Below are 15,076 nucleotides of genomic sequence, written 5' to 3'. Positions count from 1 at the left end.
TGCTCAAACTTCAAACCGAATGGCTATAGTAATTTAAATGTATCGCTGGCCATGTATTCAGCTTGCAATCATGACTGACGGCTTCTACAGTTTTCAACCAACACAACAAAAATGAAATTACCACATCTGACCGTGGGTTTAAATTACTATAGCAGCCGTACCCTCTATATCTTCACACATTCAGCGCGGGGCGTGGCTCACCTTTTTTTAAAAACAAAACAACCAAGGTTTTAGTATACCTGCCACGCGTCGGCCAGCTGACGCAATCGCGCCTCTAAAACACTGCCCAAAACGAATATCTAAATCGCACACAGTGTCTGACGCTCAACTAATCAAACGTAACTTTCGCGAGCGAAACAGACACCATATGGACACACCTAGGAAGGTGGAACTTCCCAAATTGCGTTGCGGCGGTAGACGGCAAACATGTCCAGAATCAGTGTCCCCGGAACACCGGCAGCGTCTTCTATAACTATAAGGGGACCTTTTCTACCGTGCTTATGGCACTTGTAGACGGATCCTACTGTTTCCGATACATTTTTGTGGGTAGTGCAGGGAAGGAGGGCGACGCAGGGATCTTTGCCGACTCAGATCTGGGCCGAAGGTTACAAGCCGGCCGCCTTGGACTCCCTGCGCCGAAAACTACCAGCATCGGAGAGTGCGCGCCGCAGAGCATGCCGCTCCTGATCGTGGGAGATGAGGCCTTCCCAATGAAGCCCTACTTGCTGCGTCCCTACCCAGGCACTAGGATCTCCGATCCTAGTGTCATACCTTCAACAAGCGTCTGTCTCGTGCTAGGATGGTTGTGGGGTGTGCGTTTGTGATTTTTGCACAACGGTTCCGGTGCTTCCGAGCGCCTTTTCAAGTGGAGCCGCTGAACGCATCGCGAGTTGCAGGCCCATGTCACTCCACTTTTGATGACATCATAAGGGGGCCTCAGGACAATTATGGCGCGGTGCGCCACAATCGCTTCAAAGCTACTTACCAACAGTTGCCATTTTTGAAAATATTATTTTGAAATAAAGTTAAAAGTAACGAAAATATTGTAATAAAGTTGTTGATTAAATCGATACCATATCTAAAAACTTACTGAAAAATGATTTATTCATAGTAAAAATATAAGCTCGATGCGTTTTTACGTTGCTTTCCTGCAACTGCAGAGGATTTTTAAATCGTCTATATCTTCAAAACCGGCCATTTCTTAGCATATTGCTGCTCTTTTTTATCGCTAGAAAATTAGTTGAACTTTGCAATGACATCAACGGTTGAGCGATATGTTTAGTGTCCCCAACAATCTTCAAATGAAGTTAGTCATTTTTACGTTGTTAAGGAATGGAGCACCCCTTGCGAGCATCAGGGGTGAGGTCACTCAAGATCTGTCTCGGATTGGTCGGCGGGGGAGTGACTGTACCTTCTATAGATGGCCTTGGCGAGTTGTGCGCGCGGCATGTGTGCTCCATAACTTTCTGCGCAGAAAATCCATGGGTACAGAATGCCGGGAAGACACCGTGACGTTTGACGATGAGCAGACGGCGTGCGCAGAGAACGGAGCCTTCGGCGAACTCAACGTTAGGCTATGCTCTAACATGCACAGTCATCAGGCACGCGAGGTGCGCGAGTACTTCGCAGACTACTTAAGCGGAGAAGGAGCTGTGCCATGGATCAGTTCATCGGCTGGTAGTACGGGCTCAGGGGCCGGAGCCCGTGTGTAAAAGGGAAATGCGACAAGAAGGCATGTTTCCGATGTTTGGGGTACATGACTGTAAATCACTGGCCATGACACTGCAATGGCAATGCAATGACCATGCCAGACGCATGCAATACGCATGCTTGCAACGCGTTACCGTTTGTTTTCTAATGGCCGGCCGCCGCCCGTCGTGGATTTGACTTGCGGGTTTTGGGGGCTAGTGTTCAGTGTTCGCCGCTGGGATAAGTGTTCAGTGTTCTTGTATGGCGTCGTGCGCCTGTGTCGAACAAAACAACATGAGGACTAGTTTCTTTTTTGTTTTATTGAATTAAGTGGAGTAGCCATCTGTCTGGACCATCTGGAGGCTGGACCATATAAACGTACATCGCGAACGATCGGGCGGTAGTTGCCTGGCAGGTAGGTCGCCCAGATGGACCGCCATCAGGCGGCCGCCGACGAACAAGTATATGACAAACAAAAACACTTTAAAGTAACTATCCGATTTTTACACCAGTAAAACGCCTTTTGGGCGACCAACGGAGCGAGCGAGAGGATGGGCCTTGCACGTGCGAAATTGCGAGGGGGTACCTCCAACTAACTTGTGCACTGCACCCTACTAACCGGTCTTTAGCGATGTGCCAAATTTCAGCGCAATCGGCCTAGCCGTTCTCGAGATCTGGAAGCGGCACACTGCACGTGCGCACGTGCAAGCGGGGTCCAAACTGACTTTTGCACGGCACCCTACTAACTGGTCCCCAACCGTGTACCAAATTTGAGCGCAATCGGCCCAGCCGTTCTCGAGATCTGGGAGCGCCCCCTGCACGTGCGCACGTGCTGTAGCACCCCAACCTTAACACATGCAGATGAATTATCTGATGGAGACCTAACTGTGTACCGAGTTTCAATTCAATCGGCCCAACCGTTGTGCCGTTATTGAGGTTGCAATTTTGGGGGTTCTGAAAAAATGTCCAACTTTACCACGCGCCACGTGCGGTGGTTGGTAAGAACGCATGGTGGCCATCACACCACAGAACTTTTACGTCCAAGTGACATTCAGTAAAGAAGACCGCTTGTCAATCGGATGTCCCGTTCCTAAGATATTAGCTTTTGAAGAGCGTCCCCACGGCCGGCCGGCCGGCCGGCCGCTCATACTCAGGATTTTCCCTTAATTCAGTATGAGACTCCGCTCGCTTCGCTCGCTCCGTAATAAGATTTTGTTGAGATAATCAAATTACGGTTCCTGGCTGGCTGGTTTGAGCACTATAACTATAGCAACATCGGCATCAGTTCGGAAATACTTATTTTCAAAGTATGCGTGGTGGAGTTTTTTGGATGCCACTTAGTAGCTATTCGTATACCTATACACTTTTTACATAAAGGTCATCTTATTTTAAAAGGAAATATAACACCTAGAAAGGATTTTGTATTTACTTCAATCTTTTCAAGGCGTAATAGTCTAACAACGACTACTCGAAGTGGGACACGACGTCCTCCCTGGCTGCACCGCTTCGATTCTGGCTCTCAACTTTCCGCAAAGTTTTACTGAAGGCATCTCGGATATTACGCCAGGCTTTCCGGCAATCCTCAACTGAAGCAGAAAAATACAATTGAAAATATAAAAGGTACCCAATGAGCAAGTCTACAATGCTTTAGCACTGATTTGAGGGACATTCCTAAACATATCATTAAGAGACAAGGGAAAAGGCATTACTCTTATAGTTTATCTAAAAAATCGTAAGGAAAGGACCCGATAATTCCGAGAAACTTTTGGCTTACGCCTCCTTCAACTCGCTCTAAGAGCCCTGCGTAGGGGCCTCGGAGCCCGCGTGGGGGCCCCAGAAGCCTGCGTGGGGCCTTCATGGGGCCCCATGAGCTCGCGTGGGGACCAGGAACCCGCAATGGGGCCCCAAGTTCCACGTGGGGGCTCTGGAGCCCTGCATGGGAGCCATTGCAGGGCTCTAGCGCGTCCGTTTCAGGCACCGTGAGTGTCCCTGGCTCACCCTCAGCGAGGACCTGCTGGAGCTGCAGCAGCAGAGGGACACGGCTCGCAGAGAGTGGGACGCCCAGCGGACCGCTGACGCGCGGAAGCGGTACATCTCGCTCTACAGGAGGTTCAGGGCGGGCCTGGCGAGGGCGCGATCAGAGTTCTTCGCGGCCAGGAGGCCTGCCAAGGACATGTGGAAGGACCTGAGGTCGTACGCCATCAGCAGCACTAAGACCAGCACAAGTGACAGCAACCTGGACGCAGGGAGACACCGGTTGGTCACGTGACTCGGAAACAAAAATCAGCTGATAGAGTGGCGGAATCACCGTAATCGAACACGAATAATTCCGGACGATAGAGCGGCAGTATAGGAGTTTTCTTCACAACAGGCAAACATTGCAATGTTTTATCATTCTATGATCAAGAAACGTTCATAAATCATATATTTCTTCGATGATTACTGCCGCAACCGACGCGCACATATCGTAGCCAGCGTAGCCACATAGCGTAGCCAGCGCATAAAGCTGTGCTTTGCGATATTATATGTAAAGAAACGGCCAATGCTTATTATGCGTAACAAAGCTCGAAGAAGATAGAATTCTATCCTGCTTCAACCTTCTACTTACGCTTTTATAATTACGATAGCGACACCATACGGCCTATCGACGCTATGCAACTCTATGGAGTGTCCGAGATCAGAGGCGGACCATCCGCGGCACGTTCAGCTGCACTGCCCGGTCGCTGGGAGGGCGACACCTAGCGCCGCTCTGGCCGCTCGCTTCCGCGCACAACTAAGATACCTGGTTACGCCTGTGGGAGGGGAGGGAGAAAACCAATAACAGTCTGATGAGCCAATGGAGTCTGTGAGCCACGCCAATCAGCGCCCTTCCGCGCGCAGACGAGAGCTAGAGCTATTCATCTTCTTTCCTGTTTTCACTGGTCCGCCAGTCACCAGCAACGTCCGTGCAGTCGATCGTAGCCATTTCGCGCCAGTCGGCCGCCAGGTTATCTACAATATCTCTTCTTGTATAGCATTGCAAGCATTTTAGTATTTGTAGCCGGGTGTTATCAGTAGTTGACGCATTTCTGTGTAGTTTGTGTAACACAATTGGAAAATACAGCGACATACATACTTGAATTCACATAGTTTTTTATTCTTGGCACGGATTGCTTACCCTTGCTTCAGCAAACAGCCAATCTCCATATTTCTGTTCCGAAGCTGCAGTGGACACCAAAAATACATTACGTTATGCTAGCATAATCCAAAGATACACAGATTTCACGCTGTACTGCTAGGTTCCAGAGAAGGCATTTTCTCGCTCACGGATGCTCAGCAAAAACGCGCGATTGATTGCAGCTAGCGCCCTCACGATACAAATATCACGCTCGCCAAAACCTGCCGGTTACAGCCACTCACACCTTACTTCCAGCCTCTGTTACATTTATCATTTATTAGCATATCGAGACAGAATGAGACCACGGCATGATCGTCAAATTACATAACAGAAATTACAGGACATTGGCGAGTCCGTAAAAATACCCCAATCTCAGCCAACACCGTTGAGACGGAGGGGGAGGGATGTCGAATCCGGGACACGTATCGGCGTATCCTTCACAGATCCAGGTGTCTCACGCCCATGGACGCTCAATCAACCCTGGCACACTATCCACCGATCACGTCGGCTCTGACTATCTTAATTTCGTACTGAGATCTTATGACGGGCCTGCCATTTGATCATATCCGACAGTGCAGTGCACTAACACCCGAACACAGCCTTAAGTGCACTATGCGGCCTTCTTCGGATGACGCCTCAGAACAGGGCACTCGGAGCAGGTGTTGCACCCAAATGCCTGTAGCCTCTTGTTCGTGCCCGGCAATCAGCATTTCGGAGTCGGATGGTCTTAGGCGGTGGCAGCACTTGTCGCCGTGAAGCCTTCGTTCGGGCGACACCGTCAGCTCGAGCGCCGGCAAGTCACGGAGTGACCTGTAACACAGCGAGTCGCAGCACGTCACGTCTCACGACGACCGTCACGTTTCAGCCCCGACGGCCGTTATGTAACAGTCACGGCAGCCGTCACAAAACCAGCCACGGCGACCGTCACATTGTTCACCACGGTCGTAAAATACTAGCCACGGCGACCACGACTCATGGCTCATAACGTTTCCAGTCGCACACTCAGCTATAATAACAGTGCATTAGCCTGTAAATACATTTCTCACTCAAGAAAATGACGCCCGAGCGAGTCCGAGACCCACCAAACGTCACGCCACTGGCAACGGCACCCGCATCAGCCGGCATCCCGTCCCGGTAGCATACCTACAAAGTTCCCTCAAGCCGCTCACCTAGGGACGCGGCGACGTGTCACAAAATTGTAAGCACGTCACTGACCTGGTGACGTGGCGGGACACAGCTGACTGAGCAGTGGAAACGTTGCTTCACACAGTTACTGACCTGGAGATAATGTGATCGTTTCTGGACAACGTGACTGGATACGCGCGCCGCGTGGATGACCATCACACTCCACAACTTCTTGCCGAGTGACGTCCTACAGATGGATCGAACCGTTGTCTCCAGAACCACCGCCAGCAACGAGCCTGGTGGAGGATAATGTGTTCAGAACTCAGAAACCACAAAGCATAGTTACCTGCAATACAAACGACAAAGCCGGCCACAGGCACTCAATGGCGAACTTTTATGCTAAGACTTGGTTTCATCGGTACACAAGATTGCAAACGTCCATGATGAAACTCAAATCACAGATCTAGCAAGCAAATAAATACCTGAGAAAGCAGTGCACAGAACTTGTTTAATTATCTAGGAGCTTATATCTCTGTATTGCACACACGGTGAGCAGACAAGCCTCTGCCACGCCATACCTTCTTTGGCCCATACCAGTGAGCAGCTGATGTAGTTTGCCTGATTTTCGACATGTGTGAGGCTGGCGATGATTGCGTCTGCAGCGTCCCACGCGTAAGCCAAGCTGCCGAGAGCCATGCCAGCTAGTTGGAAGAGCTTCCGTTCAGCTAGCAAGTGCAGGTAGTAGCCATCCAGCAAGTCTGGCAGGAGGCGCTTTCACCAACTTCTCAGGCGTTGACGAGATGGAGTGCCTGGGGTGTGTGCGCACCAAAAAGCAGCAACTGTATGCGCAGAACATTGGCGTAACCTGGATGAATGAAAGACAGAGGGAGTCAGGAGTACAGGGGTAGACAACTGATATAGGCGAGGGGAGCACTGGAGACTATTGCTATAGTTCGACAACTTTAAGAAAGAACAAAGCTAAGCCTAAGGTGCCTCAAAGCACTTAACACATGCATTGAACATTGGATAGCCTACCTGCACTTAAATTTGACTGAAATCATCTCAGGCATATTGGAAGTGTATTTAGGGCCTTGTTGGAAGTTATCTTCAGAGACATGACATGTGCATCAATAACTATTGCACTTCAAAGCTGTTCTTTCTTAGCACCTAGCTTTGTCAGACTAAGACCATATGAAAGCCATCTGCAGCACAAATGGATGGAACAATAGCCTGAGGAGGTACTGGTATAAGTCACATTTATGAGGATCCATATTGAAGAAATTGTGATAAATGGCTCCCTTTCCCTCCTCATTGGAAGGAAGATGATGGTGACCCTGCCACTTTTTCTACTAAGGAAAAGAATCATACAAAATGAATAAAACTTATCACTAATGGATTTACAAACTGTGTGGAGAAGGAAATCATGGCCTCCCACTCCCGATGGAGGCCCCAAATATCTGTCCCTATTTTTTGTATCTGTCTGGGTGTCTGGGGCGCATAGCGACACGGGACAGCCGGCTCGCTGGCCGGCTGCCCGTCCGGTCACGTGCTTGCGTCCCGACACCCACCATAAAACCTATGTTCTCTAAATACACTCGCTCACTTCTCCTCTACCGACTGTGACGCCAACACCATCCGCGGACCCCGGCTCCGACGAGGGCGGCCGAAATGGCCGGCCCACAATTGGTGCCAGCGGTGGTGATTGGTTGTCGGTGGAGGACTTTTGGCTTCAGGTGAGTTCTCTTTAAATTAATTTCATTTGCTTTTTGTAATGTTTGAAATTTGAGATTTATATTTAGTTCTATTCGTTTTTCTATATGATTTTTGTCATTATTTGTTTGGCTAACCATGGAAGATGCTACCAGGAATTTTAGTATTGAGTACAACACCCAAATGAAAGATATTTTAAGGCGAATTGCTCATTTAGAATTAGCTGTAGCAGAAGAGCTTATTGCTCAACAAGATCAAAATCTATCAAAATCTCAGAGCCGAGGACGAGATCGTCAATCTCGTCAGCAAAAATGCCGTTATCAAACTGTTCGCTCAAAATCACTTCACTCTTCGCATCATTGTTGTCAAGAAAGAAGTCATTGTTGTTCAAATTCTTATTCAAATTCCTATCACCATGAATTTTCGAGCTGTCACCGGAACTTTTCACCGCGTCGAAACTGTCGTTCTCTGAGCCCAAACGGGTTCCGCTCACTGCACTAGGGGATGAGTGCGTGAGCGTTGCTTCAGATGACAGGGACCGTTAAGCACATCCCCCGGTTTTACGTGACGTCAAAATTTCGGGTCAAACTTGTTCAGCTCTTTATGATAGTGGAAGTAGTGTCTCTTTAGTTTCAGAAAAATGTCTGCAAAAATCTGGTTTAAAAGTAGCTTACGAACCTCCCAGTGTCTCTATTCTTGATGTTACTGGAAATCCTATTGACGTTGTAGGTGAAGTCAATCTGAATATTAGCATTCTTGGTCAAACAGTTCAACACAAATTTTTCATTACAGCAAAAAGTTTGCCATTCAAATGCGATATCATTCTCGGAATCGATTTTATCATTGCTCACAAATTGATTTACAATCCATCGAGTCGTACGGTGAACTTTCTAAAACCAATTCTTTCTTCCAATGTAGTCGAAAGACGCTCAAAACGTCTGAGTCCCAAAAGACGTAAAAGAGTACGTTTTCTTTTATCAACAAAGGACAATGAAAAATCTGTCGATCAAATCGTTTATCCTGATAAAACGGTAGACATGTTCACAACCGCAGAAAAACATGCATTAACTATTGATGACGAAAAGTCATATCCATTGTTCGTGAAACAAACAGTAGAAATTTTTGGTTACGGCGAAAAATTTGTACGCGTAAAATTACCACAATTCCTACAACCAAATGAATTTCCATACCTAATTCAAACGCATTGTGATCAAAGTATTCGAGACATTCAGATTGCCCGTTCTATCAATTTCTTGGAAAGTTCAGGCACGCTTGTACGCGTGATTAATGCTTCAAGTAACCCAATCATTTTGAGAAAAAATCAGAGAATCGCACAAGCCCATCCGACCAAAAAGTACCCCTTCAGTCAGGTCACAGACCGACCCCATCCCATCAGACAGGACGCTGACCTTGCTCAGTACCATGGGTCAGTCAGTGCCTGTCAAACAGCGCCGTCTGTTCCCAATCCCGCCAGCGTCTCGCCACAACAAAAAACGGTCGCTGAGCCGGACTTGGCTGCGTCAGACACCGGACGCAGAACAGAGATAAACAATCCGACGACCTCTATCCCGAGGACGTCAGGGCACAGGTCTGTCAGTGACATTGATTTGAAACATGTCCCAGTACACTTTCGATTTAAACTCCGAGAACTCTTAGACAAACATCAGCCTGTTTTTGGAAACGATATCTCTGTCACAAAACACACAGAGGTTTACAAAAATCACAATGGATTTACAGACCACACTCCGGCTGATCAACGAACAAGTCTCCCAATTGCTCATCGGGAGATAACTAAGGAAGATATAAAACTCATGGTAACAGCCAGAGTTATCAAACCATTAGTTTCACCATATAACTCTCCAATCATTCTTATCAAGAAATCAAATGGTCAATATCGCCTCGTTTCAGATTTGCGACTTCTCAACTCCAAAATCAAGGATGACAAGTTTTCTCGTTCATTTACATCACAGGTAAAAGATCAACTTTCTGACTGTGAAGTTTTCTCTACCTTGGATTTCCTTAGTACATTCCACCAAATTTCTTTGAATGAATCTTCAAGTCATTCTACGGATTTTGCAAAGGATTACGACAATTATCATATGAACGATAAACCAATGGGTCTTCGTTCAAGTTCCTCCGTTCTCAACAGAGGGTTGCAAATTGCACTCAGTAGTCTTCAAGGCATAGATGCATTTTTATATGTTGACAATATTCTTATCGCTAGCAAAACGTACGACAGGCATTTAGAAAAACTCGACAATATATGTTCTCGTTTAGAAGAAATTCATCTTGTGATCAACCCCGAAAAGTGTGAATTTATGAAATCTCAGGTAAAGTATCTGGGTTTCATACTTGACAAACATGGAATTCGTCCAGATGCATCCAAATTACAAGCGGTACAAGATTTTCCTGTACCAGAAACAGCGAAAGATGTTCGTATTTTTATTCGGTTTGCGAACTGTTATCGCAGACACATTCCAAAACTGGCTGAGCTTACTGCTCCGTTAATTCATTTGACAAAGAAAAATGTTGATTTTATTTGGTCAAAAGAGTGCGAAAAAGCATTCTCATCGTTAAAAAGGTCACTACGAAAATGCGCTTTATTAAAATTTCCAAATTTCGAAAAAGACTTCTACCTATTTACACATACAAGTGATTTCGCCATTAGTGGCGTACTTGAACAAAAATATGGTGATGAATTTCACCCAATTGCTTTTATTAGTCGACAGCTTAGCAAAGCTGAAAGAAATTATTCTACTTCAGAAAAGAAATGCCTCGCAATTTCATGGTCTTTTGATCATTTGCGATCTTATCTTTTAGGTCATGTCACTCATGTCATGACAGATCATTCACCATTAAAATGTATTTTCGAGTCAACTCATCTTAGCGGTCGTTTAAAGAAATGGTTAGTAAAACTATCAGAGTATGATTTTGATGTCACTTATCTACCAGGTATTTTGAATGTTACAACTGATCATTCGTCTAGTGCCGAATTAGATACACAAAACAAAGCAGACTTTCTTGGCCATGTCTGTGCAGAAACCGCAGGATGGACAAAAGAGAAAATCAAAGCTGAACAGCGAAAAGACCCAGATTTGATGCCAATCATTGATCGCCTCGTGAAACCGAAAGCTAAAGGCCCTGATCTGAAGCTGAATGAATCTCTTTCCAACTTTTTCTTAGGTTCAGATGGCCTACTTTACCATGTAGCCAAACAAAATTCCAGGATTCGTCAGTTTATAGATCAACTTGTAGTTCCAAATTCAATGAAAAAACTGATGCTTGAGAAAGTCCATGACACTTTTTCGTCAGGACAAAAGTTATTCAGAAACATTCTTTCCAAAATTAGCATTCAATTTTACTGGAGGAACATATACTCCGATGTCAAAAGGTATGTAGACTCCTGTCGTTTTCACATGAACCAAAGTGCTCACAGATTTTGGAAACGTGCACCAAGGCAGTGCACAAGTACAAAAGAGCACCCTAACATCGATCGTCTTCAAAACTTGGAAGACGATCAAATCGACACCTGCGTCGATTCACAGTCTCTCAGCAACGAATCTGCCATTCGTTCCGTGAGTAATGCCTCACAGAGCAGCAACAACGGTGCACGTTCACCTGTTACACTGCCGGCAAAGCCAGGGACGTTGGTGACTCCTTCTGAAGAGAATGGGATCGACCAGAGTGATCTTACACGGCTGGAGGAAGATTGGCGAAATTGTCGAGCAGGCCGAGAGGTTAGTCAGGCTGATCACCTGCGGTATAACCCCTGGTCTCGCAAAAACATACGCCCCCCAGACCGTCAAGAAGGAACATAGCGCTCACATAGCGCCCATTTAGCGCTCAAATATATTATTTGCCTGCAGAAGACATGCTGCGTTACAATGAGGTTGACGAGGTCCCTCCCGCGCATGTATGTAAATAGCCGACGTACGGCCAAAAATGGTGACAGAGATCCCATTTCACGTGATGCGAACGAAGGTTGATTATTACGTCCCTCGCGCACACCGCCAGCCAAAGGCTGAGCAAAAAGTTTACTCAATGTAAACGGAAGAGAGCAATTGCAATTTCATTGAGCTCAATTCATTGTAAATAAAGCATCCACGATATATACAGGGTGGGATGGACAAATTGAGACAAGTTTCTACGCGGCTGTACGCCTCGGCTATAACCGCAATCTGATTGGTCGCATCGCTGGCACGGCCCTCAGATGCTATAAAAGCGAGGGTGACCCAAGGTCAGGTCAAATCATGTCTGGTCGCGGAGCCGAGTACGATCGCCGAGCCGCCGTGCTCCAGGCGCTGCGCGCAGGGAGGAGCCCGGCGGAGATCAGCGAGTTCCTGCGTGTCCCACGGAGCACGGTGTACCGCATTGCCAAGCGTGTGCGGGCACAGGAGGGCGGTGGAGATGGCGAGGATGAAGGAGAGGTGACTCCCGAGCGTAAAAAGCGTAAATCAGGGCCTGGGAAGAAGAGAACGCCGGCGTTTCTGCAGCAACTCCAGGCTCTGATCGAGGAGGACCCGAACAGAACAGACCCGAACTTCTTCGAACAGAACGAAAAGGTGAACACAGACGTCTACCTACGGGTTCTGGAGACTGTCGTGCTGCCCTGGATCAAGGAAGTCACGAGAGGAGCTGGATATGTCTTCCAGCAAGACTCAGCACCCGCACACGCAGCAAAGAAGACGCAGGAGTGGTGCTGGCAGAACATGCACCTGACGTGGACCAAGGAGTTCTGGCCCCCCAACTCTCCGGACCTCAACCCCCTGGACTACTTTGTCTGGGGCGAAGTTGAGAGGGTCTCCAACAAGAACCCCCACCCCTCCAGGGAGGCTCTGAAGCGGACCATCGAGGAGACGATGGCGGCCATGGACCGAGCTGTCGTGAAGCGCGCGTGCGGCAGGTTCAGGAGCCGGCTGGAGAGGATGGTGGCGGCAGAGGGAGGGTTTATCGAGTGAGAATGCTCTACAACGATGCCAGTGTCACGAAATAAATATATTTCTGACTGATTGTTTTTTGGCTAACCGGCAAACTGCATTTGAATTGATAAACACAATGTGTCTCAATTTGTCCATCCCACCCTGTATGCTAGTATGAGAGGTGAATGATTCTCATTTGTATGATTGTCAAAACCTATGTTGTCGCTTGCTGTTGCCATCTTTCATTTCTTTACATATGTTGCAATGTCAAAAAATGTCTTGATACTGACACATTAGCCCTGTTTCTTTTTCAGGTTCGTGCTTCTTGTGGCGGAACGAGTGCAGCGTCAAATAATACCCAAAGGACATGCATGCTTCTCGATATTCCCAATTAATTAACAGTATGTAAGCGTGGGCCGGGGCGACGACGTCGGCGTCGGCTCTCGAGCACGCGGGCCAACACAGCAGTCGGTCATCTTCTAATTTATTACAACCATAGTCTGGCCAACAAAGCCCGCGTCCTTCAAAACCGCGTCCTTCAAACCGCGTCCTTCAAACCGCGTTCTTCAAACCGCGTCCTGTAAAGCGGCCCAAGTAACGTTTAAACATAATTTGAACGTTTTATGACACAGAACACGCTATAATAAATTAGACAAAATTAATTAGACAGTACTAAAGCAAACAAAGGGTATCGGTAAAATCAAACAAATCAACAACTCAGCGCTTACCGTTCGAGATCAGACGCACTCAATCACCATGTGCACTTCACGGCGGTCGGGCACGGAAATAGCCCACCTGCGCGGACACGCCCCGACCCCCGGCCGGCTCAGGGCCGGACGGCACGCGATTGGTCGGCGCCGGGCGGTCACGTGACAGGTCGCGCAGGACGTCACATCCGCTGGACAAAAGGAACGCGACAACTAAATAATAATAACGCGTTAAACAGTGCACCACTTACACTCTCCCCCCTAATGAAAAAAAGACACGCGAGTAAACGTACTTCGGTAGCCGGATCACCAACACTCAGAGGCGCAGCAAGCACACCGCGTCATCAGTAATGTCACTAATGCTTCTTTAGATGACGACCTCAGAAACGTTATGATTAACAGCCATTTCCGGTACAGAAACTTTCCAAGCACAGGCGAGCGCTACCTTCATTCACCAAAGGCATAACACCGACTAGAATTCGTATACAATTCAGACGCTGTCCGGTACAATGCCCATATCACTTATCAGTAACTGCTGTCCGATAATATCACGCTGAACAATCACGCATTCTACTCACCTAACTAACACAAAAACAGCAAAACTAGTCATAGGTCAGGCGGTCTGGAGGCAAGCCCTTTGTGCTCCTAGCTGACCTACGGGGAGCGGGTAGTGGCCTCGCGGGACCCACAACAGTCTGCTCATCTCTCGAGCTCGCCTGAGTATCACACATCACTTGGGGAGTGAAAAGCATAGAAGACGGGATCAGGAACGGATGAGGGGCTCGGTCTGGCTGCTCGACAGGATTCACAGGTTCAGCTGGTACACCTGAATGCCCATTCCACTGAAACCCATTTATCTCACTGTCAATGCCACCTCCACCCCTCAGCGCAGAGCCCGAGCGAGTCCCACCTCCCACTGGGGCGGGAGTTGACTGTCCCGGCGCTGGATCTACGTCATCACACACTCGAGGCTTGAGACGATTGTGATGGACCAGCAATGTCGACTTTGCACCTAGCACTCGTATCCTATAATTTAACTCTCCCACTTTGTCTACAACTACTGCCGGCTTCCAGGGTCTCAGAAACTTGTAGTACGCTCCCCTGGGAACCACGCCTTTGTGTAAATAAACCTCATATCTCCTGCCATGAAATTGAAATCATGAATTCTCCGATCATAAATACACTTGTTTTTCCTATGGCTCTCTCGCGACTTCTGAAGAGCCGCACTGTGGAAGCTCCTCAGGTTAGATCTGAGCTCGTCCAAGTACTCAGTGATAGACTTTGTCCGACCTTTGATCGGCTCACCGAGCTCAAGCTGAACGGGCAGACGAGGCTCACGCCCGAACAGGACACAGTAGGGAGAAACGCCCAGTGACCGGTGTACTTGGGAGCGCAACCCAAGCAGTAACAGTGGCAGATTCCGGTCCCACTCGGCATGCTGATGGTTCTCCAGAAACTTTGAAAACATGCTCAGCAGCGTACGATTGGTCCTCTCCACGATGGAGTTGGCCTGGGGATGAAAACTAGTCGTCTTTGACTGATCAATCCCCATCATCTCACAAGTCAGTCTCATTACTTCCCCAACAAAGCAACCTCCGCGATCAGAGTGGACCCGTCTGGGACAACCAAATCGGGACACAAACTCATTCACAAACACCGATGCAACTTCAGTTGCCTCTTGCGTCTTCAGCGGGTAAGCCTCCACCCACCGAGAGAAATGGTCAACAACCAGCAGGATATGCTTGTGACCACTGGCCGTCTCCGGCAGA

General features: G+C 47.9%; 1 long non-coding RNA gene across 1 annotated transcript; it reads right to left on the bottom strand.

Annotated features, from left to right (window-relative positions):
• Positions 1-4,810: 4,810 nt before the first annotated feature.
• LOC122393629 lies at positions 4,811-7,342 on the bottom strand. Its single transcript, XR_006258724.1, has 3 exons — positions 6,550-7,342; positions 6,125-6,267; positions 4,811-5,656 (listed from the first exon to the last, which is right to left on the bottom strand). It is a non-coding gene; the product is annotated as an uncharacterized LOC122393629 (long non-coding RNA).
• Positions 7,343-15,076: the final 7,734 nt, after the last annotated feature.

The sequence above is a fragment of the Amphibalanus amphitrite genome, unplaced genomic scaffold (genome assembly GCF_019059575.1).
Source record: "Amphibalanus amphitrite isolate SeventyFive unplaced genomic scaffold, NRLGWU_Aamphi_draft 000545F_arrow, whole genome shotgun sequence".
Lineage (NCBI taxonomy): Eukaryota > Metazoa > Arthropoda > Thecostraca > Balanomorpha > Balanidae > Amphibalanus > Amphibalanus amphitrite.
This window is presented reverse-complemented; position numbering and strand designations above follow the sequence as displayed.